Source organism: Osmia bicornis, chromosome 6, assembly GCF_907164935.1.
Source record: "Osmia bicornis bicornis chromosome 6, iOsmBic2.1, whole genome shotgun sequence".
In the NCBI taxonomy this organism is placed as follows: Eukaryota; Metazoa; Arthropoda; class Insecta; order Hymenoptera; family Megachilidae; genus Osmia; species Osmia bicornis.
Window position 1 is genome coordinate 3,460,753 of NC_060221.1, and position 27,767 is coordinate 3,488,519.

The 27,767-nt window shown below is 44.1% G+C and overlaps 1 protein-coding gene across 2 annotated transcripts in view; it reads right to left on the reverse strand.

The window, feature by feature from the left end:
- The window catches only part of LOC114874645 (peptidyl-prolyl cis-trans isomerase E), a 119,396-nt gene that overhangs the window by 68,335 nt on the left and 23,294 nt on the right, over nucleotides 1-27,767 (reverse strand). For both annotated transcript variants that reach the window (XM_046286258.1, XM_046286259.1), the window contains exon 2: nucleotides 10,089-10,191. The gene's annotated coding sequence lies outside the window, so the exon portion shown is untranslated. The remainder of the gene's footprint in view (nucleotides 1-10,088; nucleotides 10,192-27,767) is intronic.

The following is a 27,767-nucleotide window of genomic DNA, read 5'->3' on the forward strand; positions in this document are numbered from 1 at the left end:
GTCAAACTAAAGCGAAGGATGAGAGCGTTCGGTCAAGATAGGTGGGAGGTGCAACACCACCGAGCCGATATTAAACCCACATGATTTACAAGCGTGAAATTTGATTCGCTGGCGAGGAAACAACAGGCAATAATCAATTTCTCGGGCCAACAAAAGATATGGCGTTTCATTATAAATTATTGGCAGCCCGTAACCCAAGGCGGATACAACGCGGATCCGGCAGAAATGTTCCTCCCGATCCGCTTGCCGAACATGAATTGTGATATTCGCGATGGAAAGCGCTCCTCGCGTGCGATCCGTTGCCTGCTACTTACGTGAATCCTCCTGCCAATTCGATTTCTTTACCATTCCATTCGATGATAACAAAATTTTTAAATTAAATTAAAAATTTAATCTTCGCTCGAATCATCGATGCGGTTAAACTGTGACGTCGTAAAAGGAGGAAAGAAACGTCGAAAGGTTGCATGTAGACGCAGATAAAATGAAGAGAGGACAAAAAGGGGCATAGTTCGGTCCTCGAAGGTTGTCGGAAACACCTTTATAAGTGGGACTTTACACCGGGCCACTAAAGATAAGCCGAGAACCCGGTCGATGATGTATGTTTGAGAAATGCAGCGGGGAGGAATTAAGATTTACAACGAACCGTATAACCATTGTAGCTCTTTCGGTCTCGCTTTCGAACACGCGCTTCAACTAGGCTGACAAGAATTTTAAGGAGAGATCCCTTTCGACTTTGCTCGGAACATAATAAAGCTCGTTTGCCCGTCGCGGTCGTAAATATTTATCGGTGGGGAAAAGAGTTACACAACAGGGAGAAAACGGTTTTATTTACTCTGTGGCAGCGCCAAGTTGCAAACGCGCCACGATTTACGGCCGTTCGCCACGATAATTCCTCCCCAACTACCATCTGACGAGCTCGAGAGATTTCGCTAACTATTATGCCACCCGTCGACCATAACGCACGCTTTTCTCCCTTGCAGAATCCTGCAACTTCTTCATAGGCAATCTCTTCGACGCACTTTTCTTAATATCGAACCTTTCCATCCCTCCTCGATCTTTTATAGCCTCCAATTTATATCCTAAAGAGTAATTTCACCCTCTTAAATCCTCAATGGATTCTTCAGATTTATATCCGAAAAGCAATAACCTCGTTGGAAGTGAATTTTTCTACAGTATCCACGATAATTTTCATCCCCTTCGACTTCTCTCATCAACATCTCGCTTGATTAGCTTCTTAGAACGAAAAGTTGAGGCAAGTTTCTCGAATCGGCGAGAGGAAACGAAAAGCAGGGCGATCGTATCCGCGATAATCGACGGAGGAAAATGCGAGGGAAACAAGGGGCGTGACGGTAAGCGTGCCAAGGTGATTCTCATTCCGTCCCGGGTTTCGCGTATGCGTCAGAAGAGAGACGGAATGGAAATGAATGGAGAACGCGGAGGTATATCGCAGGTAGAAGGTAGACGAGAGGGCCAGGGGATCGTGTCAGAGCAGGCTCGTTAAACGGGCTAAAGCGTTTACAGTGGCTGTGTTTCACCGGCCAGCAATGTGAAACAGTTACACAATTATCGAAAAAACCATTAGGCCGGCATCGGCCGGCATTGGCCGGTGACGGGGTGGCTCGTACGAGCGAGATGGTTCGAAGCTGATGCACCCGGGTTAGAGAAAGACGCTACCATTTCCATCGGCGTTCTGGTAAGCAGACGAACCCGTGATTTATAACTCCGGCTCCTCGTAAATATACGCGCGACGATATATCTTTCGGACTTGTCGCGAGAGGGCAAGCGCGCTTTTCGAACCGAGACTTCCTTTTCTCTCGCTTTTCTTTTATTTCCTATCCGCCTGTCTTGTCTCTTTCGCGGAGCCCGATCGCGCGATGACTTACACGACGGAACGCGAGGAACGCGAGAACCGAACCGATCCGATCGAGTTTACGATCATCGTAAAATAAATCAATAGACTTCGAAGCTCTCGAAGCTGATCGAAGCGACGATTATGCGGCTCTGTATCTCCTTTCTTTCGTTTGCACTTGGTAACTTTACATATTTGTTGCATTATGTTATAGATTATGTTTCAAGAACTGTCCCGTCGCGAGAAGCAGTCGACTTCCTAATGGAAAGTTTTCCCCCGGCACGTAAAACACTAGCTGGTTCTTTTGCTTTTCCGTTCCGCTCCTCATCGGTTGGCGATCGAAAATCAAGGGAGAGGAAGGAAACTGGTGGCTTTCGCAATTTCACCAACGAGCAGATTGAAGGCGAGTGCACGCGCTGCAACTTTCCCTCGGGGACTTCGTTGAAAGTTATTGCATCGCCGGGCAACATTATCAAATTGAATTTAGCCTGTTCACGAATACGAATAACGAGCTGCTTTCGTAATTTGTTCGTTCGCGTTTCTGAGCACCACGCGAACCATCCCCCTTCCTCTTCGCTTTTTCTTCCTTTGAATATTTAACGAGACATTAGTCGACCTCGTCAAATCGTCCGCGTTTAATTAACCGTTCGATGATACACAATTTAAGAAAAAGAAACGTGTCAATATTAGCTCGCAAGTTCGATCTTGTTCGATCGGAGTACACTGATTCGAAACGTCTCGGTCAGCTTTTGTCGTTAAATTCCCTTTGTCTTTAACAAAGCTTCCTCTATTACAGTAGAGTGTGCATAGCCGATGACCGATTTTCGAACTGACAAAGTCTCCTCTGTAACCTTCAACTCTTCGTTTTCTTTGATCGTTAGAAGCGAGAAGCACGACGGCGTCTATTGGTCCGAGTGGCATGAGGATGATTGATGGCGAATCCCAGAGACTTCTTGTCCCCTGTTTGTTCTTCTTATCCAACTTCCTTCGCGATAGAAAGTTACTTGCCGGGAAATCTTGTCATTGGCGAACGAATTTCGGGAAGCAATTTAACGGGTAGCTTCTTCGAATCCGTTGTTCGATCGCTTCATGTATCCAGGACGATGACTAACCGGCGAGTTTTCCAGGCTTATCCGCGGAACGAGAGTTTCTCTTTCGAAAGGAAACTGACGGAGGATTCAATTCGACGCGAATTAGCATTTTGTCGGTCTCGCTTTCGCGGCGCGTGACGGGAATAAAGGATGTTCCGCGTGAATTACAGGGAACGACGACTGTTTTTACGCGGATCGAGCTGTCGGTAATTGACATTGTCATCGTCAGCGTGCTATCGGCTCGTCGTTTCAACGAAGAAACAGGGAGATAACGTCCGGAGACGTTGTTCCGAGCGAGGAGACGCGTGAAGCGTATCGGAAAGGTAGATAAGGGAGAGTTGGAAAAAGGGTTAAATCGTGTTAACTCTATTTAAAAACAGCTACCAATCTTAAATTGAAAGAACAATGCCTGATAATTGAAAAAAACAAAAACGTAGCCGATATTAGCCGAGGAAAATTTAATAAAAAGGGTATCGCTCGTCGATTAAAGAGGATCGTTGATGTAAAACGATGTTGCGTAAACGTTCGGTGTTATTTAACGCGAGTGTTGCGCAAGGTGGTTGTAAAAGACAATATCGCGGGAAGTTCGCAAAGCTTGTTATTTCTACGCAGTCTCACTGTATTTCCCTTCATTTGAAGTCGTTAGTGTCGAGCCATAAAACGCGCCACCGCGTACCTGTATGCTGGCCACCCTATATACCTTCCTTAATCTCTTTTGCCGTTATCAGAGCTGCATATTTAATGCACTTAGAAACCTAGCTCTGTATTCATAACTTGCTGTTAGCGCTGATAGTGGCTGGTACAGGCCACGTAAAAAGCATTAGAAAGTTAAGAGAGGTACTAAAAGAGAGTTTCGACTACAACCGGCCCCGAAGGCTAACTTAAAATCATCATATTTTTTGCCAAAGCTCGAACCATTAATCTTTGCCTACGAATAATCTTATTACTCCGCTACGGCTAACTTTGTTGCGACGAAAAAGCTTTCCCCCTTTTTCTTTTCATCCAAAGGTAGAATATTCCCTTGGCCAATTATACTTTTCTACTTTAATATCGCTCCACGGCTCGATAGAATTTTAAAAATACTTCCCTACGAATCGTACCGAGGTTGGCAACTTACCGAACAACGTTGAAAGAACGAAAACGAAAAGGTACGCGTCCGACGATTTTCCACGCTTCGCGAACTTCCGAGACGCTGCCTGTTATGGAATTTATGTTGTACTCCAACTCGTTAGAGCGTATAAGGGAGCAGATAATTGATGCGCATTATAAACGAGACCTTGCTAACGTTACGCGTAATGACTTCATTCATCCTTTACGTAAAAACTTATCCTCGTTTCGTTGAATCAGAATCAGACTCGCGCGATGCTCGACAACGGACGACACGTGCTGCTTGCACCGTGTGTCGAGATGAGAATAGATCCCGGTTAAAAGGGCGCGATGTAAATAAGAAACAAAGGCCAGCGTCGTTTGTGAAAGTAGGTGAAAATTGTCAACGCCTAGAAACGTTGCGTTGGCGGAGAAAATAAAAGAACAGAAGGGAATATCGAAGGGATGGACGAGCGTGGACTCTGGTGGATAATGAAATTCGTAACGGCTCGTCGTGCTGAAAACGAAGCGGAATTCCGTAACACGTTCGCGCGACTGTACGCGTAGAACTGTTTCAAGTTTTATCGAAACGTTGCAGGGTGGAAAAGTTTTCAAAATACTCGGCAGGCTGTTCCTAACGCGTCGAGGAAGGGACCGGGAGGAACTTCGATTATCAACTTCCAAAGTTCCCGAATGCAACATTTCCCCGCGATATTACCTGCGAAATTATCAGCCAAGATCGACACCTGCTGGTATATTGATTTTTTCATTTACGAATGATCGAATTTCAGTGGTCGTCGAAACGTAACGTTTCCCTCGTTACACCGAATACCCCTTTCATTCCGAAGTAGAACTGTCTACCGAGAGAACTGATTAAAAGTCACACTTTTGGGACTGGTGAATACGGTTTTCAAGCTTTAACCCAGATCTGGTGGGAAAAAAGAACGTCGTTTTAATTATGACATCGAATGTTTTACCTGTCAGGGAGGGACTATTGTTGGAAAGGGGAAAAAAGAAGGGCGAGGATTCTTTCGGAGAATCTATGGAAAAATTACCCTGAAATTCTATAAATTTCATATTTTCATAGACGTTGCGCGGCCGAACGATGAATTAAAAGAGAGAGATCGAATTATATAGCAGGTAAACTCGGTGAATTCATCAATTTCCAGGATGATTAACAGCGATAAAGTCGGTTCTTTGGAATCGTTCTCGCGGATTCACGTGCGAACGTAACTAAATCACCGATATTGCTTCCGATCGAACGGCTCCCGATGTACCGTGAATTAAAAAGCTTTAATTCCTCTTTGATCGAGCTTCGACGTTTCTTTTCTCCCTCTTCTCGCGCGTTGCTTTCGTTTGCCAGCGATCGGACAAAAACGAAGAACAAAAAAGGAAAAAAAGAAAAAGAAAGAGAAACGAGGGAAAGGTGGAAAAGAACGGGACGTTTGAAGCTCGCGATCCGAAAGACGGCGAAACGCGGGGGTGTTCGTGTACGAACTGTTAGTTCGGTCAACTTAAAACTGATAGCTTGATATCCGCGCGGCTGGTTGAAGAGGGCAGAAAGACGAGAAAGCAGCTACATACTTTAAAGGTAGCACGCTCGATATTAATGGCCGTTTCCACGAGTGCGACGTAACCGGGCAGCCGGATCGCCATAATTTCGCGAAATTGCTCGCTCCCGGCACGTTTATAACGCCAACGACCACGTAACCCGAGACCACGTATCCCCCTCGTAGCTTCGCGATAAAGTTGAAACGATTAAAAATGAACGGTGACGACTTTATTTTCAGCTCTACGAAAGGCACCGCTCGTCAGGCAATTAGGAAAATTAGAATCGCATGCGAATTCGCGTGAATTCGAATCTCGTGCACCCTCTCCCCTAACGAGCCATCGTTTCGAAACGATTTCGTTTAAACTTATACCTCATTTCGCTGTTTAAGAATAACCGATACGATTATGACCGATTTAGATGGAAAATTTCAACAAGTTAATAAATTATTAAAAAATTCAATTTGCGCGAAATAGGGGCTGTGGAATTGTTGCGAACAAAGTGGTCAAGGCAAAACAAAGCCTCATTGTCTCTGACGGTGATGCATCGAAGCTAGGTAATTGTGCACTTTGTAGTCGTTATTAATAATTGAGAATGTTTATCGAACATCGTAAACGAGGTAAGAGCATTAAATGTTTAATATTAAAAAATAAAGTGGGATTTGAAAACTCGCCGGTTAGCTCTCGAAGCTAGGGAAACTCATCCTACCGGTTCTTTCAACGGGCTTTTGTAGCATTACAGCCAAAGGAATTATCATTATAGCAAAAGGATATTCAATTAACGTTCGTAATTCGCTGTAAAGCAGCTTAATTTGTTCTACGTTTAATAAAAGTCCGTTTCCTGGCCGAGTAATTGGCGAATTAACGTGGCCTCACCGTGTACCATGCGTCCTTTTCACTGCTGTTTCGACGTTTGATCAACATCGCGATTAATTTCATCACCGATTAAATATCCCATTAATCCGACGTACATCTTAATATTATCAGCTGCGGATGCTGAACGAACCTTTTCATCCGACTGTGTTTCAATTGAAAATTATTAAAGCGATGCTTTCAAACAGTATTCCAGAAGCGATTGTTCTTATTCCCGCTAATTGCTACGTTTTCCTCCTGGAATCGATCGAATTTGAAAACGTTCTTTCAACCTCACCTTAATTTAATATTTTAGAAGGAAGCGAACGCTCTGAAATATCCCGCCAATTTACAAGGTAAAAACCTTTTGCGTTATTCGTTGATTTCGATCGTAGCAGGTGAAAAGAAGGCGAGACGCGAGATTGTTCTGGAAATTCAATTTTGATGTCAAATAAATCACGAACAGCATGAGGAGAGAGAAAAAAAAAAGAATCGCCGAAAGCTCGTATCGGTTCGAACGAATTTCCTGCCGGAAGGAGAACAAACGCTTACATCGATCGAAATCTCTTTCGATTTTGTTCACCTTAACGTTGTTATCGCGCGACCGGCGGCGTCGTTAAAAAATCTATCGAACCGATGAAAATTCGGGAAATCGTGCACGCAGCCGGTACGAAACGGTGAAAATTCACGGCACGCACCGGCCTGAAAACCGTACTTCATTCGGATTGATAAACGGCACCGCAAATTTAATTAGAATGGTCCCGCGAGCTTGCTGGCCGGTGTAATTTCAAGTAAAAATTATGCGGAAAAGCGCGCCGGCGAATTCAAATTACGAAACCTCTAACCAGCTAGAAATTCGTCAAAAATGCACGCGAAATGCGCGCAATAACGTTTTCACTTTTTTTTACTCCGTTTTTCTATTTTTTTTATTTTTTTTATTCGATGATAACCGAGTTATTTAATTCAATATATCGCGGCTGTCATCCTCCAGATTCGATTTACTTTTCAGATTCAATTTCGAGAATCGTCGCCCGCAGCGTTGTTCTCTTTTGTCACGGGCGAACGAAATTCGAGCGGAGCAAACCTCCGACAGACGAATTATAATTGTATCGATGAGTTCAAGAACGGTGCGGGCCGAAATGTGGCCTATCTCAATTTTCGAAATTGAACGCAAAACGCGTGGAACTTGCCGTTTTAATTTTTCGAATCGTCCCTGCGCGATTCGATCGCGTTAATAGATTAAAATGTCGCGGCGGGTAAACGCGTTTTATAAGTTTGCCTGTTTGGCACGCTTCTCGGATTTACCGCGTGCGGTTCGCGATATCCGGCTGGGATAGAAAGAGAGAATCGTAGGGGACGAAGGGAAAGAGAACGGTGGCGGAAATTTAATCCAGAGTTTGCGACTTTCGCGTTAAATGATATTCGGCCGAAATGAAATTTGCCGCGGGAAACGTTTCTATCAGATGTTACACGGTCGTCCCCGTTTTTCCTCGCGCTCGCAACCATCGTCCGCGATTTTAGCGGAATTACAGCGGGAATCGCGATTATCCAATCCGCGTTAATTAATACGAGAACGAAAAACGAATATCGTTTTGCATGGCGCATTAAACGAAAGGACAAAGAGATATCCGGTAACAACGCGCGTCAAAATTATGGAATCTCTATGACGCAAAATGCTTAACATGCATAATTAGATAATTAATTCTTTTGAACTGATTGACGTTACCTATAATTAATATTTGATATATTATTACTAACGAATAGCTTCGCTTTAGCTTGGGAGTAAATTAAGCGGATGGCTTCATTCGTCACAGCGAACGCTCTTAATATTCCCGGTATGAATATGAAAAATTGTTAAAATAACGAGGAACCGCGGAAAAAATTAATAAAACATTTATAAAATATTCGAGAATTGAAACAGATTTCTCGCTTCTCCATACAAAAACAATCATTTCAATCTTTCGGATAACGAAATACTCTTTAATCAGCAGGTGTGACTTTGACGGACGTTAATAATTGGTACCTACTAAATAACGAATGTCTTATTAAACTTCATTTATACCTGTCGGCGCTAATCAAATTTTCAATCTGAATATAAAAACTCTTGAACAGAAAATAGTGGAGAGAAATGAATGAAACTACTTTTAATCGCAACAATTTCAACAATTTCAACAATGTTCATATTGAGACCAACCAATTCCTTAACCCAGTAATACCAGCTTGTTCTTTTCGAAACTTTTCATCGATAAACCATCGCAATGGTTCGCGAAGAGGAGTATCGTGACGCGATTACGCGCAAATTGTCCGCGTACCCGAACAGAGAAGAAAGAGAAGCGAAGTCATTATTGTAATCGAGCGACGAAGAGATAAACGAGGCTCGCAGCAAAGTTTTCCGCCGCCTTTCCATCCGAAAGCAAACGGAGGAAGCTGGCTGATATACAGTGGCTCTCAGCAAATTAAATGAGGGTGGTTTGCAGTGCTGACACGTACACTCGTTCGTCACACCCTAACCACAGGGTAGCCGTCTCACTTACGTTGCACAGACTTGCCCCCACCGACTGGCAAAATTGAACTGCAACATCGATGATAATGGCCAGGCATACTTCAGCCCCTTTCCAGCCGAAAAGAGAGCATCCAAAGCGGATCTCCACCGCCACCACCACCGGCATCATGATCTAACCGGTTCTCCGAACGTGAGTCGCTTTAAAAGTCCATCTACCGATCCTTGCTCCGTTTACATCCTCTTTAATTCACGTCTATACCTAATTTATGGCCATGCCGACGTTCCTTCGGCTGATAACTCTGTTTCTTAACCCTTTGAAACCCCAGTTAGTCGGAAAAGTGTTGGAGATTTGAACTTTGAAAAATTCTTTGTCTAAATTTCTTCAACCCCTGAAAGTTAGACTCGATCGTCGATCGACAAGATCCCTTACGATTTCCTTTTCGAATCTGTTGGAACGAGGCGATAAACGGCGTTACAGTTTTCTGCGTTCGACAACCGAGCACGGTTATAGTTCAATAAAATATTGTAATTGGGCCGCGGCCAGCCGGATCAATACTCTCTCTCCCCCGCCACGTTACTGACCTTTTTGCCTTGCTACCGCGTTTACAAAGTTTTTATCATCCGACCGTTGCCGTTTCGTCGCCGTCGACTCGCGATTTTCATTGCGGTCACTTCCTGCCAGCTGAAACGGAAACGCGCCCCCCTTGCCTTGTTTCTGAGTCGAGTGTCTTTATAACTAACGCTTCTCTAAGCATCAAGCAGAATATTCTTCAGAAAAATCACCGTCGAACATTTCATGCCGTTTAATCTGTTTCGAGCTTCTGTACCTTTCGCGCAAACAAACCCCTTTTTTCCGGGGATTACTTAAAAACCGGTCTCTTTCGGGGTAGCCGGCTGGAAAAGCTGCTTTGAAATTTTCGTTAGGAAAAAAGTTAGCCGGCCGGTCTTTTTCACCGTATTGCCTGGTGAAACACGTTTGAAGGAGTTGCATTTCGCCGGGCGGCGCGGTGCAATTGCAAAGTCAAACAAGAGGTTCGCGATATAGCCGGAATAGCAGGGTTATAAACCCTCCGGTTGGGCACAGCTTGGGTTACTGCTTCTGTACCGCGTTAAATTACTTCGAAGAGAGACTGGTATTTTTCAAGATTTCATGACTTACCCAATTTGTAGAGGCACGTGTCGTCTGTGATCGATAAGCGTTTGGAAGAATGCCCAGTTTACATCCGGTTTCGGCTTCGAGAAAAGATGCACCCCTCGTTAATCTGAAACACAAAACGTCTGTTTGGTTAGTCCTTATTAAGAAAAATGTTTGAAGTACCTAAGTACCTCGGTTACCAAGGGTTTGCAATCTACAAATTAAAGAGTGGAAGTTGCTACTGAAGTTAATGAAAAATAAAAAAGAAAGACAGAACGCCGCTTCCATAGGAAAGGCAAGAACCACCACGGTTCAGATGGTATCTCGTCCTTTTCCCTTGGCCCTGCGTATGCCCTCGGAAAACCCTTCAACTACGAATTAACGGGGAAACTCGTTGAACTCCGTCATCCAGCGGCCCTGGAAACGAGAATGCATGGGCCAATAAGCGAGAAGTCTTAACGCATGCGGTCGACTGCGGACCGGTCGCGATACCGTTTATTAGATTCTTAAGTGCGTCGAGGGAGAAGTTTCGAGCGTTTCCGGCCGGAAGCTGTGCTTTTGATAAGCGCTACTCTGGCCCGGTTCGACGGCAACCGGTACGTATCAGGGGGGTGCAAGCGCTAGCGAATCCCTTCGGACTTACAGATACCACGCTCTTCCCACTTTGCCAATATAGCTTAAGATATTTTGCAAAATATTGCACCTTTCTTACACGAGAAATTTAACTATACTTTTTATCTTAGTTTCAAACTACCAAGGGTTGAAAATCTGTTAAAAAGAGTTTCAATATTTCGCCTTGTAATTTTGTCACTCTGGGTGGTTTCGTCAACGATATCCTTATCCGGTTCATCTCCAGACTCTTAATGACTGTTTAATAACACGTCTCTTCGTTTCCCGTGTTTTTCGAGGAAGTAGTTACTTATGGATCGAAGTGGGACGGATAGGATAATTGTTTGTGATAATAGTTTGCCGCTTGTGCAACAACCACTTGTCCTCGTGCTTCTTTCTTCTTTTATCGTTAACAATCAGTTTGTCAATCTATCAGACTTTAATTCATGGTGTTACTTCGTGAAAGTAGAACTTGGTCAATTTGTTCTTTACACCACAAAATTTAAGAGCCATTGTATTTCTTTTTTTACCTGTTGTAAACATTATGTAAGATCGTTGTACAATAAAGAAAAGATTCGGGACACGTAACAAAGGAGACAACGTTTGAATATGTGAGAACTGAGATAACGAAGTATGCAATTAAGAAGTATCGCGATTGTAACGAGAAAAAATAAAATGCGAACGGACGTGAGTCAATAATCAAACGCGTTGCTGCCTTTCAACACCTTAGGTTACAAAAAAATGTTTCCAAGTTTCCTACAGAAAGCGCAAACTTTCCAAGCGTGTATTAACGGGAGAAGATCTTGGAAGTTTGTCGTTTTCAGAGAAACGAGTGTACGTGGACAATAAGCTTGACCAGTTGAAATCCGTGTCGCTTATTAAATTCCTTGATACACGGAAGAAAAAGGAAAAAGCAACGCCTCGTGACGTCTGAAAGGGGAAAAAATAGAAACGTAAATAACGTCATCCTGTTATTTCCTTTTTCAAACACCTCGAAAGCAATCTTCGACGGTAATTCTACGATAAGGCTGAACGGTTCTGAACGCGATACACGTACATATAATCAGTGTCCCATATTAAAGTGCCCTGATGCGTGACTAAAGCGCCGCGACGTCGTGCAAGCCGGTGTCTAAGAGGAAATTCCGATGATTCGAACTAGGATTCGATTAAACATTATATATACAAGCGAAGGTGAAAGTAGCCAATTTCATGGTGCAGTGAACCCAATAAAGACAGGGAATGCGTGTCTGTCATGGCCGCGAAATGCAACACAGTGTCGGTGCGACTGCATTTCAAGTGCATTCTTTTCCTCCCTAAACGATTTCGCGGAGCAACGTACCGATAGGACGATTATAATTTTAATAAAAGTCTCCGTTGAATTTCGGGGGGTGGTTGAACAGACGGACGGGGTAGACGGAGAGAAGAAATTCTCTGAAAGCTGGCGAAATGAAGGTGGCGAGCAAAAATGGACGAACTTTCCCGACAGACGTGATATATTCAGAGTGGAGCTTTTGATCCACGGTGACGTTGTGATCATCGAACCGTGAATCCTTACCGAATCGGCTCCCAGCAGCTCGGGTCGAACAGTTTAATGAAACAGGACGTCGTGCTTCGGCAAACACGCGACGAAAAGCCAATTACTTGCTCCTACCAGACGGAGCCCCCCCTTTTTTCCTTTACGATGCAATTATCGCCTTTATGCAATTTCATCGCTGATCGCTGGAACCCTTGGCTCATTCGCAGAAACCAATTCTTCCTTTCCTTATTTTCGTGAGTGCATCGCGGGAATAAAAATTGTATGTAAAAAATTACGACGGTACCCTGAATCGTGAAATCGCGATCGCGTTGAGGGCGGTGATAATTACTCGTGTCTAGTTTTTCTATCTTTTTCTCTCCAAGGGTGTTTCGTTTCGCGCGGCTCGTTGAAGGTGGCGAAGAAAGGCGCGGGATTAAGCGACGTTTTCAGGAGAATGACAAACAGCTTCTGGTGGCGGGAGCGCCGGCGAAAATGAGTCGGTTCGGATGTGCGACACACCGCGACACGTTATGGCCACCTCTTGTGTGCAACCGTTAGGAGAAAAGGCAGTTTATATACGCACGGGCTACCATGCACCTTCTCTCGAGTAACAATGAAGCAACAGGTTGCCGCCCCACCAAACCCTCTATGACAGATTGTGCAACCTTGATGGTCCGTATAACCCCGGCCTGTCAGCCCTTCACACCCACTGGGCCATTTTATGTCAGCCGACCGAGCAACCGGCCAACCTTTTACGAGTCCCTTTTAAAAACAAATAGAAAACCGCCCGATCGATCGTAAAGTTTTCTTCGAAACCCACCCTGCTCACCCACGCTCCCTTCCTGCCCGCTGACTTGCTTGCTATTCGCGACATCCTTCGTCAGGATATGGATTTCTTCTTTTTTTAAAAATTTATTTGCGGTTGGAAGGGTTGCGTTTGAATATAATTTAATTGGAATTTATTTATCATCCATCCCGGTTTTTTTTTTTAAGAGGTTCATCCGGAATCGCGTGAAAAATCAGCTCTGATGGTTCTCCTGACGGCACGTTTAACCGGTCCTTGGAAGACGCGTTAATTTAGCCGGTGCAGAGCGGATATGCAAGCAACAGCGTGCACCGCTAACAAGACGTATTGCGCAACACGCGTGTCGGTTAATCTCAGTCGAGCCAGGTCTTCGTCCATATCAATGAGCAACGAAATCCCCGCTGGTGTTCACAGCCCTCGACGTGGCGGTCTTCCACGAACGTGTGCAGTTACTTCTCTCTCTCTCTCTCTCCCTGTTGGTCGTGTCCGCAAATTCGCAGAGTCGAATGGTGGATGCACGTGACACGAAACCGGTATACCCGGCCTCCGGATGATCTATGCGTTGCGGGACCTTAGGCCACGGCTAAGGTGCATTCTCTCCCACCTCCCGTTCCTTCTATCTCCCTCGTTCGCGCCCGTTCCGGCTAAATAATATCAACTATGCGAGCACCAGGCACCGGACACACCGGCCAGCCACACATACGTGGCCCTCCCCATTGGCCATTCAGGTGTCCGCCACTGAGTAATGCCATAATAAATTATCCGACCGTTCCTGCTACCGCACTTGCGCCTCTCTATCTCTTTCTCCTTATCCTGCACCCCGTTCCATCCTTCTACCCTTCCTCGTCGCTTCTTCTTCTTCTTCATCTTTTTTTTTAATCCTCGCTTTCCTTTTTCTCTTCTCCTTGCCCTTTCGCCGAGCCTCTTCTTTCAATTCGCCCACCAACATTCGACCAGGATGCACGAAAATGGTCCTCCACTGTTATCCTACCATTCTTCGATTCTACCGCTCGATTGCATTCGACTTACTTCGTTGAGATGTTCGCTAATTTGTATCGCTACCAAGAGATGCTTTGATTCGTAATCAAATTTGACTCATTTATTTTGTAATTAACCATTGGATGAATAGGAAGGTCTATCCTTCTAACAACTTGTACGTATGATTTTTTAATAGCCTCTGGTTGTACTATGTCGCTAATTAGATTGGAAACGAGTAAACGTTATTAAGTAATAAGGAGCGAGCTTATATCGGTATTATCCGATATTGGATTCGAGAACGGTGTTCGTTTCTTAAAATTTATTTTCACTTCGATTGGTAATCGATAGCCTGTGAATCTATTTGCAGTTGGAAGGCGAGAAACAGTGACGGTCGAGGAGAAACGGTCAAGGTAGTTCCTTCTTTGTGAATTCGTGTAAAAATATCTAATATGGAACATGTTTTTCAGGTTAACCTAGAACTTGCAAGTTTTTCGAGCTGCATCGATTGATTAAATCGAAATAATTCGGATGGGGCAGATTTTCTCGAGATAATATCTCAAATGTTTAACACGCCCGTTTTCTCTGATCATCCTTACCTGGATGACCTTAATTACCTTTTAATGAGCGCCACGCTTTGATTTTGCTACGTAATCCTAATTACCATAGGAAAGTACAATTTTTTCGTCGTAGAAACTTGCTAGATGCGCATGAATCAGCAGAGTTACGGTAAATTAAATTAATATTATATATTTGGAACGAAGTTTTTTAATTGGCATCCACTTCGGAGAAGTGAAAGACTCGTCGAAATTAGAGTTATACGTAATATTTTGATCGAATAAAATTGTCAACGAGCGAAAGTAATATTTTTTCACGAAAAGCGATTGAAACGATTGCGTCGAATTGAACATTTTCGTAGGGGGCGGTGGGTAAGCTGTATCGTTAGCCGTTCTCGATCAACGCTACATCAATATCGACCTTAACGAGCCCGATGACGTTTTTAACGAAGGGCGAAGATTTCATCTGGCCCCGCGCAATTTGCCGGCAGATTATCATATTTTAATAATTTAGCGTAATTTAACGGGGGACCGGGTCGTTAAGGGCGGTGCACCGGGCCGAATCAAGTAAATGGAAGCGGAGATGTACGAAATGCAAAACACCAAGTACGCACGCGATCATCGTAAACTGCGCCGATCGGGTTTTCGCCAGAGAGTGTAACTCGGGATTTGAAATTTCGTACCTGGCTCGCATAAATCAAACACCCGTCGCCGGAAGCGAGCCGTGATTCCGTTGGCCGTCGATCATATTACGCGGGGACGGTTCATAATAACGAGATCAAGTTCACCAGGTAGATTGTGCAACGCGCGTGACTAAATTCGCAATTTCATTCCGACTTCGAACCATGTTAATATACCTTCGACGACCCGTTTAAAATCATCGTCACCAGCTGGCCACCACTATTGGTTCGCATTATTTCAATAAACGATGATGTTTTAATCATTCGCTAGCAGACGATTGCATTAGATATACGCCTCGTTAGCTGATACATCACGGCTACCAATTAACGATCGGACAAATATATTTTTTCAAAGTTTCGATGTCCCCTTTCTGAACGAATCTTCGTGCAAATTAAAATATAGAACGCGGTTGGAAATATTCGAGAATCAGAGGAACAAAAGGTACCTCGCGGAGAAACAGAGCGTGTATGAAACTGAAAGCAGGATCGAGAATTAAAAAAGCTTTCTGCGTTCGCGAACAGAAATTTCACCCCCCGATAGCATCATCCTTATCCAACTGCTCGTAATGGCAGCCCCAATTTTAACGTTTAATGCCGTCTCAAGGAAGCTCCTTATCTTCCCCTAAAGTGTTGTTTCCACGATTAAATTTCGCATACGCTTTGGGTTCTGACCGATTTCACCATACGTATCTTGAATGTCTGCGAGTACAACCGCGATTCCCGCAACGATTTCCTATCCATCCCTTATCGTACTTGCAGCCCCTTACCCTGCAGCCTAGCTCTATTATCAATTTCCCTGGAAAGGCTTGAAATTCGCATTCGCACGCAGCTCCGCGAACAGCCCGGGGACATTGGAACTCATAGCCGATGCCAACAGAGGCGAACCGCACACGTTTGCGGCAGTTGCTCGCTGCTACGTCGAGGCCCAATCAAATTCTAACAATTACCAGAGCCCGTAGTCCCGCTCTGGTTTGCTTCCTCGGGGCGAAAACCGGCTCGTTTTACAGTCGGACCAACCAACGCAAACCCTACGCTTCAATCCTCTACGTTTCTCTTTCGCTCCAACCCCTTTCGCTTCCTTCCTTCCTTCCTTCCTTCCTTCATTCGACTACGTACCGCCGTAAACCCAAATTGCATTATTAAAATCTAATCTACCTTCGGCCGAGTACGTATGCCACGGCCATCGGAAATCTGATACACCGATCCTGACGACCGAGCCAGCGCTCGCTGCACAGACAGAGGAAATAAATGGACAGGAAGAGAGACAAAGAGATCCTCTGCGCCAACAGAGAGGGAATTTTCTCTGAATCTCTTCGCGCGGTTTTCCAAGGGTTGTGGAGATCGAAAGATTAACCCTCTAGGTGATCGGAGAAGAATTAACGCAGGTGTCGAGAAATATTTCACCCTAATTTGACGAAGGGTAGTGGTGTTAAGGATTTTTCATTCTTAGGAAAAATCTAACCTAAGATAGAATAGAAGGGTATAAAATAGAGAAAGGAAGAGGTATACCAAACAGGGTTGGCCTAGGACAATGCGGAGATCGAAAGATTAGAAACGATTTGGGGGATACCTGGCCCTATCCTGAAAGTTTAATTGCCTCCATTTCCGGTCTATCTCTAAATTGATATCGTGGCCGATAGGTACGTCGGTTGTCCGGTGTTGACGTCAGTATTTCATTCGGGAATCACGTTACAAACGTCGACGCCGGAAAGAGCTCTATGCCGTTTGTAGAAACAAATCAAACTATTTTATTGATGTACCTATTCTCTAATTGTATCCTTGCTATTTCAGTTTTAGAGCGATTGACGTTATTTCCTTATTATTTCCGTTTGAAGAACGTACAATTTTATCAGCTGATTGATGTGTCGTTTTAGATTGTAATCGGTTTCCGAATAATTGAACATCTTATCGAGTCACTCTTTGCCCCTTTTTAGACGCAGGCGACGAATGTGCAGATTCAATTAATTTAGGAAAATCGTAGGCAGATTTGACGTAAACAGAAATCATAAGCAATTCCACCTTCGTTCGTCTGAAAATAATTCAACCGCAAACAGTAATAATAGTTGCAAGAAGGTTAATTAACGTAAAGTTTCTAGCCTGGATGGTTTTAAAATTAACACGGTCGCGTGCAAAGAGCTTCCTCTTTCGAGAAGCCAAGGTTCGTTTCTCTACCACGCGCCAACCGTTCTCCACCGTCCCCCCGAATAAAACTACCACGAATTAAACGTGCAATTATCATAATTCACCGATGGATAATCGATTCTCTTTTTCTTTTCGCCGCGTTCCTACGCTCGAAACAGCCGATATCCGTGCAGGTAGAGAGACTCCCCCCCTTTTCGCCGATTATAAAACCCTTTCGTACGGGGGCGTATTAATTTCCGGCTCGAACGCTTCTCCCGTTTAACGAGGAAAACAAACGACCGGGGTCATTTGAATTTGCGTCCCCGTTCGCGACAGACGCGATGATTATCTCCGTTGGTTTATGGAACTAGGCGAATCGTAGACAACAACCGGTGCGCCGGCCTTGTAATATTTATACGTTTGCAACAGGTGAGAAGCGTGCTCCTCTGGTTCGTTGCTTCGGAGCTGCAATTAACGAAAAAACAAAAGGAGGAAGGAAGGAAAGAAAGAAAGGAGAAAAAGAGGGATACTAAACAGGGAATAAACGACGGGTCGACGGGCTACTTAGTCCACGCCCTTAACCGTAGTTCGAACGAGGGCCGAATTCAAGGCAAAATGTTTAAAGCAACCTCGCCACTCTCTAGGCGGGGCAAGAACAATATTTTTAAGTGCTTTTCGGACGTTCTCGTCTCGGATACCTGCCAGGACTTTGTTCGCGTTGCAACATAAACAACGCGACGGACGCGAAGTAAAACGTAGCCGCTCATTAATTCTTCGTATAATTGTTCCACGCTTTCTGTCCGAGTTTTTTAATATTCGCTCTGACACTATTAACGCGTTCCTCGATCGAAGATTAAAACGCGATTTAATACGTCAATCTCCTTTTATGCATTTTGTTTGGATGTTTTCTATCACGGTGACTCGTTGTTATTTCGTTCACACGGTTTTCAAGTTAACAAAAAGACGCTGGAAATTATTTAATTACGTATAAACGCTCGATCTGTAGGTAATTATGCAATTACCTCGTAATGATTCAGCTGCGAGTCGAGGTACCAACAAGCGAACCGGCAAGTTTCGTACCAGGAGAATATAATAACTCGTTCGAACGTGAAACGATTGTACGATCGAATTATCGGATACAAGTGGAGGGCGTGGGGCATCGAAATCGATGAATAATTAAGGCGAAACTTTGTTGCAGAAAAGTTTTCAACGAAGACGAAGAAATCGAGGCGGTCCGTTTAAAAGCCGAGGCAGACCAAGTTGCGACAGCTTAGCGGGCCGATTAAAAGCGCGTTTAATGGAGCTAAAAAAGAGGGTAATAATATAAGGGAAGTTTGCCTGACAAACGTAGACGTATCTTTAAATATTCATGCGATTTAATATTGCCAGCGATTCGTGCAATAAAGTCATGCAAACGAGCTTCAGAGCCGCTCTCGCTGAATTTCATTCGGCTCCGTCCATCAAAACTTTTTCGAAACCATTGAATCGTACTCGACAATTTATAATACCGTGTAGTTGATGTAATACTAAGAATTAATATTTTTTTCAGCGAAATAAAAGCGTTCGATCAAGCGGAGGGACAAGTTGCTAATTGACGCCGGCTGAAACATACGAGAACAAAATCACTAATTTTTCTTTCTAATCCTATTTAGAAGGCTGTTCTCAAACTCTGACCGTTGCATCTCGAGGTCGAAGAAAAACGCGGCGGCCTGTAATTAGAAATACAGGCCAGAATGGGTGGAGAAGTGGAGGAGGCATCGAAGGTCCGAGCCAGCTGGAGGAATGACAGCGGTTTCGGGAAGAATAAACGAGGCGTGGCACCGCCTCCATCATATATTTCTTTTTCTAGGACTTCTAGGGGAATCTACACGAATATAGACGTTCTCGTATTGTTAGGCAAATTTATAAGATCCTTGTTCGACGCCAAAGAAACAAGCGGTGTAGACGAGGAAGCTAGAGCGAGGCGAACGCAGGGATAGACAGGAAAAAGAAAAAGAAAAAACATAGTAAATCATCGTGGTTCGTTTCGCGAAGACTTTACGAGCGGCTGGCTGTCGGCGTTCGATAATGAAAATACCTGTATATTTATCGTTGCACGTCGATTCGAGTGCAACATTGAGCCTTCCGCTGAATCCAAGTATCCTAGCGTGAAATATAATTGATTTACTTCTTATGAAGTTTTCTTTAATTTTCTTAATACTTTGACGGATGCCTTGGAACTCAAAGGAAAGTGATATCAATAATTAATTAGCAAGAAACTTTGCGTTACAAATTCATCAAAGATTCCACGAGATTTTCGAGGGTCCCTTTCGTTCGGGAAAATTATTTTCCAACTTCCTATTGACCAAAAGTTCGGTCCAACTTGTTATCGCGACAGATAAAAAGGGGAGCCGCTAACGAAGTCGCGGGGTTATTAATGTACGTAAAGAGAGATAGGTGGATCGGTATCGATGGCTTAGCAGCTAGATAAAATTCGTTCCAAGGACCGGGGGGCAATTTTTCTTAAAGGCTTCGATTTATCTTCGCCATTGAACACGACCAGCCGTGAATGCCAAAGAGATATCAAAGGGGAAACACGAATCACGCGGATGAATGGGAACGATCGCGATCGCGATCCATGAATCGTTGTGTTCTCGCTTAGATACGTCCGTACGGATTTGTTCTTCCACTAATATTTTTTGCTCAATGTTTCGCTCGAAACTTATAGGTATTCATTCTCAATAAAAAAGAAAAAAAAAGAATAATTTGTATATTTATTAAACGATCCTCGATTAAGATCCTTGTCCGTCCGACCGATTTACGAGTGTTCCCTGGCAAGCAATTCATAGAACGATTTAATCGGTGAAAAACGCAGGGTGCAAGCGACGGTAGCAGTTCCAGTCACTGGTAACAAGAGTTTAACAACGAATCGCGTGTAATAGTTCTTTTATCTTTTTGGCAACGCGTTTTCATTGCCTCGTTAAAACGCGCCGGCCACTCGAAGAAGACATTAAAAGGCTGTACCACTCCATAAAGATAAAAAATGTATTTAACCGCCAGCCAATCCGGCTCGCACTCTTGTTAAACAGGCGGTCGTGTACTTAAACTTATATTGTATCAATAGCGCGGTATAATGAAATAAAATTCAGATTTGTCGAATCGTGCGAAGGCAAGTACTCGAGGTCTCTTGATTAAATGTAATTAGAGAGAGGTTGGGTTGGCTTTTGAAAATGAGACCGGGGTGTATCTAGCGTCGAGTAAAATAAATAATAAACCCTGACCAGGAAGGTTCTCCACGTGAAGTTATCGTGGGACGATGGTTCGCAAATTAGACCTGTTGAACGAGCCAGTGTCTGCTCGTCCAAATAAGATTCACGATGATTTATTACGCGCATACATCAGTTGCAAGGCAACAGAAGTTACATTACAGTACATTAATACGGGCTTCGCGTAAGTCAGACCTGAAATAATATTAATACCCACGGTATCAGCAACGTCATTTACATTGACCGTCGGTACTATTAATATTACACCGGTAGCATTACCGTTCAACATTCGAACGATCTAAACATCAATGACGCTAAATAATTGCGTTGGTGTCGTTACCGAGGAAAATTGAATAACTTTAACTGTTAATTGTACACGTTGCAGCCGGTGTTTTAAATTTCAAATAAGTTCTTTCAAATAAACGATTACACTGGCATTAACTGCTCAGCGTTGTTGACTCGCAAAGAAAGGAATGTTTCATTACTACACTCGGGCTCGTAAAGAGCGAACAGTCGGTTTCACCGGGCCAGTAACCAGAGAACTAAGTATCAGGGATTGCAAGGTTAACGAGGATAGCAATGTTTCTCGAAAAATTATTTACGTGCCTCCTTTCGTTTCGTACAATTAACCCTTTCGCGTGGCAAACCTTCGAGACTTTCGTTAACATTTCAAACGTTTCGATTCTGAATATTATTTTTTTTTAATAACTTCTCTTCGTTAGCTATTCTTCTAATTATCCAATTTAATTTTCCTATTGTAAGACGTCTACAATACTTTGCCTTGTTCATTGAACACGTTCGAGGTAATCGCGTGACGGGATAATCGAAGCAGTTTATCCAAGGGATGATAATAAAAAGCGAGTATTCTCGAATGAAATTACCGTGGCACATTGCGTTCTCGAGAAGTTTACTCGGACTCGACGTTTAATTTAGTCGCAATATCGATCCGCCCTATCCCTGGCATTAGCCTGGCGAGCTTCAGCCAATAGGTAAAGCGTTATGGGATAATCATTCAGAGGTTAATGAGCGAGGATGTTACGGTGCACTTAGGCGAGGCTCGATGAAAGCATCGGCCAACTTTTTTTTTCCCCCCGTCGCTATGGACGTTCTGCGGAAGTGTACCCTAGCTTCCGACTTTTCAGCGAACGCTCGTGAAAAACTTGCGCGAAAACGTCGACAGCGATAGATACACTGCATTGTTTATTGAAAGAAAAATTTTCCTTTACGAAGGGAACGATACGGATCGAAGTAAATTTTCACCTGCCCGATATTTTACACGATGTTTATAAACTGTCATTAAAATCATACACGATACGCGTATGTGTTCGCAGCAAATATCCGAACGGATTTAATTACACGGCTTGATTTTCACCCGGCAATCATTCAGTCGCAAAAACAACAGTGACTCGGCGAACGGAGCAAACATTTACACGGTATATTTTTCATTACTTTCGTTGGCCATCGAAACGACACGTCGCCGGTTAAGCAGGATCGAATAATGGGGAATAATTTAGCGAAAGACAGGGAATCGTTAAGTGTTAAACGTTGTTATCGAAAAGTTTTCTACTTCGACGAACGCGTCCAACTTTCTACTAGAATCTTCAAAGCAGATCACAAAATTTTATTAGCCTATTCAATTTGTAAAAGTGGGTACACGTGGCCGATGATAGACACGTTTCTCCTCGAACCTCGCTGTTAATTTCTTATGCTTTTAAGAAATTTTTCTCGAAATGGTAAAATTAATCAACGTGCGGGTTGTTTCGCGGGATAATAAGATCGCTATCGATCAGATCTAAGTCTCTGCTGAATCTTCTGCAAAGTCCATCAGAGGAAAGAAAGAAGAGGAAGAGGGTTGTATAGGTATTCGGTACGTTGTAACCAATCTCTTTTCCAGGCTGTAAAAGTTTTCCAAGCGTTCCAGGGCGGTGGGCTGTCCGTGAAAGACAGGAGCAGAGAAACTATCCCCCGCTGATAAAAAGAATGGATCTTTAATAAATAATGGGCCGAGTCGCCGGTGAGGAGACAACCCCGGCCCCATTGTAAAGCGTTTCTTTTGGCTCGGTGAAACCAGCCGGAGAAACGAGAAGTTGAAGACGCTTTTGGCGAGACCGCCGCCGGTGCTCTATACGATTCTCTTCCCCGTCTTTCCTTTTTCCCTTTTTCCCTTCTTTTTGCGAACAACCGGGGAAAAGTATCGCGTGCCTCGCCACCGCGGAGGATACGATCGGCCAACAATTTATTCCCCGCGAAACGATCCGACTCGGAATAGCTCGTATTTCAGCAACGAAATACAGAGAACGCGACGCGATTTCTACCAACTCGTCGATACGCTTTTCATTTCATTTCCTTACGGTCGAATGAAACGTTCACAGGTGGGAAATTATCGAGAGCGAACGAGAATGTTTCGAGGTAAATGAAGGATTAAGAGTGTTATTTTTAACGCGACTGCCGGATAATAATGGAAAATGGTAAAGATACGAGCGCGCCGTTATTCGTGTCAGCCCGTGAAACGAAGGCGCGCTAGTTTGGGGAGTCTATTGTTGTAATTTCCAACACTTTGAATTATATTCGTTGACCTAAATTGCATACGTGCTCCTGTTCTCTGGTACGTCCAACGTATACGTAGATGCACAATGATAATCAAGATGTGTTATTTAAACGAAATCAACGATCATTGCAAATAAGTAATTTGGCGATTAAACGACCTTTTGCCAGATCTCATCAAAAGAAAGCGCTACAATTCCTGTACCTTTCCTATCGAACAAACCACCATACGTTTCGATGTTTCCATCCAATTCTCTCGATTTACCCGGAAGAACGCGGCAGCAGTAGCGCGAGCCCATTGAAAATTGCATTTTTACTCGAATCGATCGGAGCTTTATCTAAAAGTTTCGCCATAGAGGAAAAGACAGAAGCGAAACAAGGTAAGACCGTACACGTACGATGGAAATACAATTGTCGTGGATACAGCTGCATAAGGAGACGAGCGAGAGAAGGTCTGTAGGAAACGTTTCTGATCCCGATAAGAATCTCATTGTCGTGGCGAGCCGTTGTGGAGGATCCTTTAAGAGGAGGAGAAAGGGCGTTCAGAGCGCATCGAGCAAATTGCAACTCTGTCGAAACTATCGGACCGAGCGGATCGTCGAATGAGAGAAAGAGAGAGAAGAATGCGCGACACGATTGTTAGACTGTGCTTAGTACCGGGCACCTTTTCATCGCTTACGCCCCTGTCGTGCTGTAACCTCCTCCGCGATGATAACATCTCTTCGACAACGTTAGACGACATCGTTTCTCTTTCCCTTCAACCACCTCCCTCCCCATCGTTATCTCTTTTTTTCCCTCCTCCTGTCGTCGCTTTCTATCTCACTCGCCCTCTTTCCTTATTTTCCATCTCGCTCTGGCTAGTTGGGTTTATCCGTTCGAAGGGCCAAATTGTCATTCGATGCCCTGAGAATTCGATTTTCACTCGAGTTTTGCGGTGACGAGGGTTGCCCCCTCTGTACCAACCCCCTCGAATCGCAGCCCTCGGCATCGACAATATTGTGAAACCTCTTCGGGTGAGCGTTCTGTCTTCCAAGAGATTCGATCTTTCCAACCGGGAAACAGGTAGGGATCGATGGGTTTCGATTCCCGGCGACGATCGAACTCGTGCCCGGCACTTTTCTTCCTTTGTCGCGAAAGAATCGGGAAATATACTTTTCTTCTTTTTCTTCTTCCAAGATGCTCCGATGGTTACATTTGGATAATTTCAAACGATCTCTTCCGTTCATCAGAGACTATTTACTGGGCTCAGATAAAAGGGAAATATATCTTTTGTATCTTTTACAGCGACGGCTGTCTTCATAATACTCTTGAGATTATGAAAAGCTATCGATAAATTCTGAAATGAAATTCGTGTGTGTACTAAAGTGACGAGTACGCGGCAGAGAACGTTAAAGGGTTAACAGTGTTTGGTTGAAAAAGCTTGACTCGTACGGTGAATTAACAAAATACAATACGAACGGTCTCTCGAGGAATTAGCATATTACGCTCGTTAAAGGCGTCGCGACGTGTCGCGGGCTAAAAGAAATTAGCGATCGCGTGTTAAACTCGTCGAATCGTTCGCCAGAATGGAATTAGCATTTTTTTCGTGACCCGTGACGGAAGCGTACACGGCCACTCGTGCAGTTTTATTATTACACATCGAATATCATTTCGCGTCCGAGGGTATTCGCTTCGTTCTGCAGTCGGTCGCGTTATCTCGTCGATTCCCTATTTATTTATAAATTATTAATCTGAGCCGAGTCACCGAGATAACTGGCAACGAAGAAAGTTAATAAACTTGCGAACCCCGAGCATGGGCCATCGATAACCGACATGACACCAGAAATTATTCATTTCTAAGGTAACGAGTGGAAGTGTGCCAACTTCGAAAGCTTTCCACGTTCCTCTCGTTAATCTTAATTCATTAATTTAGAGGAAAAGAAACCAGGTTACCGAGATTAAGTGACCTACACTATGACGGTACATTAAACGAGAGTAATTAAAAGTGCACAGTCAACCGAGCGAGTAAGCTTAAAGCAATAACGACAATAGGAAAATCGATTTACACGTAGAGAATGTAATATGCTGGTAATTATTACGCGAACAACTGCATCGTCGAGTTACCTCGTTCAATTCTGTACACACCTCGTCACTGAATTTCATCGTACAATATTGTAATTAAAACCGTGCAGAATATTTCGTATTTCAGCAAGGATATTTTACCGGAACAGAAGGCTCCCGATGTTTAATAAATGATTTACCGTTTCGAATTTACGCGAGCGTGTTTGATCTGCGCTACCGTAAACGTTCGCATAATCTTTCGAGAAATCTTCTGGAAAAGGATCTCCCTCGCAAATAACACGGTACAGTATGAATCATAAAACGTATTCCGTCTGGGAAAATTCGAGTTATTCGATATCGTACGCCTTTCATCGAACGGCTCGCGACGACAAGGGATTTCCGTTTTCCAGCGACATGTTCGTGAATCGTGTATGTAATTCGGCCCTATAAAAAAGCTGAACTTTCTCGAATAGGGTGCGCGCCCTACTCGAATCCCACGGGGCAGCACGAAATCGCTATGAGAATCCGATTTTCCATATTTTATAAAATGCTTATAGAAGAATTCGTTAACGAATAATTAACTCGAAACCGTATCAAAGGTCGTTTAATCTGTTTTTCGAAATCAACAAAGGAATTAGTATCGCGAAGAAAAAAAGAGAGAGAGGATAATCCAAGCAAGCGACCGGCTCTTTCGGGATACACTTGTTCCCGTAGGTCGGTACAAAGCAGGCGCAGACAGTTTCGCTATTTTCGCTGGTCATTCGTCGGGTTTTAATCCGGAACGGTAAAAGGAAAAATGCTGGCCGTAATGCCGGAACTTTCCAGACTGTCGGGAATCGGCGGAGACGAGTTCGAGACAGTTTTCAGCAAAGCCGATAGCCCGGCCAGGATGGGAATTATGGTACGCGATTTCGCGCACACGCTCCCCGATCCTTTCTGATTGAATTAAACTTCCCGTCGCTACGTGCCCCCCTGCGAGCACGTTCAAAGAAATCCGTTGATGAACGTGCCACGACAAAAGTTCCAATTGCTGCGGAAAATCTTTCTATACAGGCTGGCTCAAAAAAGGATTCTCACGGGGATATCTGAAAAAATCGGTACGTCGTGACGAAGGTTCGAAGAAAATTTCTAGAGCAATTAAATAGAAGAACAGAAGCGAAGTGGCCTAAGCTCGTGAAAAACGCGGGGGATGCAAATGCGCGCGGCACCGTAACGAGACGAATTAATTGGCCTAATTGAGGCCGGCGAACGGTCGGGCCGGTTAATTAGACGCTTCTCACGTGTCGAAGGTATCGAGGGCGAACGTTCGATTTGCAACGGAACTTTTGTCATCGATGACGACCGGCTGCACGTGGCTGTACCGTGCATCTAATCCCTCGAAAGTATGCGGCGCAACGTACGAATTCTGGATTATATCGATCAAAGGAGTTGGTTTTAGTCTACTAGAACATCTGTCTGTTCGTGCCATCTTCCGTGTCACCACGGTATCGCGTTATAAACGTTTATTTACTTGCAAAGTACTTTTTATAATTTAGAATCTCTTTGAATTCTCGAAAATACGTACACTTATTTTTCGTCTAAAGCCTGAGAAAATCAATGTTGCAGCCGAGTGTAAATAAAGCGGTAATGTTTGAATATGTTAGGATAGAAAAGGCATGCAATTCCCTTAAGAAGATTTGAAATTCACGATAGGAGGATAGGAGAACGGTGGTGCTCCGTTGCAAGATTCAGCCGGTCGAAGATCAACCTCCTCCTTCTCCTTCTCCTTCAGGGATAATAGATAATTTTCTTCCCTCGTTCTTCGTCATTATCGTGGGCACAATGCACAAGGATGTATTCGTACACGGTGGAAAGAGAAATGGTTAGCAGACAGGAAGCAGGGTGTACACGGTAAAGGAAGGTGAACGAAGAAGCCGCTCCTCTCTTGCAGAAACCGTGCTCCCCTCGGTGTGTTGCTGTTGTTTGGTTGGTGGATCTCGAAGCTTATCGTGATCTACCAAGCAAAAGGGCTTGCTTCCTTCAATTAACGAGGAAAAATGGCCGTCCCGGGCCTACATCTTTATTTTCCGCGACTGCTATCGGTTCCACCGGTGAATTATTAAAACGACCCCTTTCCCTGGCCATCGCGACGCGTCGATAGAGTCGATCGAAAAGGGAACGTTTTCGGGCCGCATTCCTCCGAGCTTCTCGTGTAATTTCGATAAATACTTGCGGCCATTCGCGGTCCTGCCAATGCCCGGTTCAAACCGCTCTAACAGAGGATATTTAACCCGCAGACTTCGTTTCGAGCCTCGAATTACCTAAATGGAGGAATTCGGATTTGGTTAATGGCCAGGTGTTACGCTGTTCCATTTTACTATTTCAAGGACCGTTGAAATTCCAAATAGAAGAATCTTTGCGATCGATTCCCCGTCGCGTCAACTTATCGTTAAACAAATTTGCGGAAAGCGCATCGCGTTATCGTAGGGCCGAGGAAAGCGAAAAACGCACCGTTTCGTGGCTCTCTATTTTATCAAGCGGAGAAAAACAGATGAGCTGAAAAAGATAGGGACGTACCTTGTTTGGAGGTAAACCCTCGCGAGGCAGTCACTCGTAGCATAGTTCTGGACGT